Source organism: Aplysia californica, unplaced genomic scaffold, assembly GCF_000002075.1.
Source record: "Aplysia californica isolate F4 #8 unplaced genomic scaffold, AplCal3.0 scaffold00075, whole genome shotgun sequence".
NCBI classification, from domain to species: Eukaryota; Metazoa; Mollusca; class Gastropoda; order Aplysiida; family Aplysiidae; genus Aplysia; species Aplysia californica.
Genome location: NW_004797345.1, coordinates 1,180,023 through 1,181,984, shown reverse-complemented (window position 1 = coordinate 1,181,984; position 1,962 = coordinate 1,180,023).

The window sequence follows — 1,962 nt, the reverse complement described above, 5'->3', positions numbered from 1 at the left end:
TTATTGTGTGTTGTTTTAGTCATTGTCTTGTTATCTTAAGGAGTTGAATTATTGATTATCCAGTCTAAAGTTTGAAATCAGCGGATTTGTTTTCCAGTCAGGATGGTTGAATAGGGCGAGCTGTTGGATTTATTGGTATCGTGCTTTACTATGCTGAGGATGAACCTCCTGTCTGTGGGAGAAACATTGGAGTAAACAATTTATAAAACTCACAACGTCGGGCCCACACAAACCTTCGGGTTTCTCCAGAAGGGACGAAGCTATATTTACTCGATTGTGTACCGCACGTACCTCCTTGACACATAAATAAATAACTAACACATAAATACCAACTACAGGGAGAGGAGAAACCTTTCTGTGTAACCTTGATGTGATACTGACTTTACCAAAAGACACATACTAACAGAATGTTCGGACTTTAGAGAGACCCGAAGGAAGTATAAATGTGTAGAAATTTGAAAGATCCTCGATTTTAATACAGGCTATGTGCCTTCTCATAGTAAAATGTAAATATGTTATTTTAATTAAATGTAAATAGCTGTTGGAGGGCTCTTGTGGTCTAGAGGTTAAGGTTTTCACCTCTCATTCAATTGGTCCCGGGTTGGAATCCGGATAGTGATGGAATATTTACTTGTTTAGCATTTTTTTCTTTTACATCCTTTCCTGCTCTCTATATTTCCACCTTCTGCCCCCACCCTTTCTCCCAGTTTGCCCCCTCCTCTGAGCTCATGACTCTTTCTGCAGCCTACTGCTTCTCCTTGGCTCCTTCTTACTGCTGTCTTTCAGCCACACCTTTGATCTTATGGTAAGTAAAATCTACACCTAGTCTAGCCTTCTCGGATAAAGGCAAAAAATCTCAGAGGTCTCATGTGCAAGTTGCGCACAATACAGATCCCTTGGTGGACCAACATTGATAAGATTAGGCTTCCGCCGCCACCCTGGCAAAATTCAAAATTTCCTACCAACTGAAAATGTTTAATGTGTCCTGCGCGCTCATATGAATGACCTTATGCAGTTGTGGGTGCTTTAAAACAAATTTTAACCCTTTAATTAGATCATTGACCAAAACCAAGCTGTGTTGCGAACTGTTTTGAATGCAACCAACTTATGTTTCACCACTCGTATGACCTTATAAATTTTGCAGTTGCGAGCACCATAAAATTCTTACTAAACAAACAGCTGAGAATGAACGTGGTTCAAATCCCCAAATCGGATGTTCATTAAGTTGATTTGTATGGTGGAGTTCTCAATGATCTTTAAATTCCTCTTGTCCTATAAAAAACTATGATTCTTACCCCTCCTCCCTCTTTCCTACCAAATATCTATTGCCTTACCGTTTCGCCTTCTTTCCTATCAAATTAGACAATTATCTCTCTTCTTTTCCTTTCAAACATCCGTCGTCCTTATCTCTCCACCTTTATTTGCTTTGTATGTTACTGTCTTGTAATACCTCTAATCTGTGGCACTTATATATGCTTTATTTGTGTTGCAAGTGCCGTAAAACTCTTTCTAAAATTAAAAACTAAAGACATTTAATTCAGGCGTCCTACCTCGTATATAATATAACCTTTCGTAAATGCTTGACCCTGATCCATATTTCTACATAATTCAAAACTGGTTCAGTCATTCTCCCTCTCTCACACATTCTCTCTCTCTCTCTCTCTCTCTCTCTCTCTCTCTCTCTCTCTCTCTCTCTCCCCCCCCCTCTCTCCTGATGTATGTGGTGAAGCTGTACACTGTACTGTTAGGCGCTTCTCTGTTGCACTCAAGAGACTCGAGTTTGATTCCCGAGAGGGTAGACTTTTTATCGAGTATCTTGGTCTTTCTGCTGGGGATGCTGTATCCCTCTCAACCCAGGATGGACCTGACAGGCAGGGTCAGAAACCCGCCCTCTGAATGATCTAAATTCTAAATTATCATTGGGAGTTGTAAAAATGCCTACATTGTTCTGTCTGTCTGTCT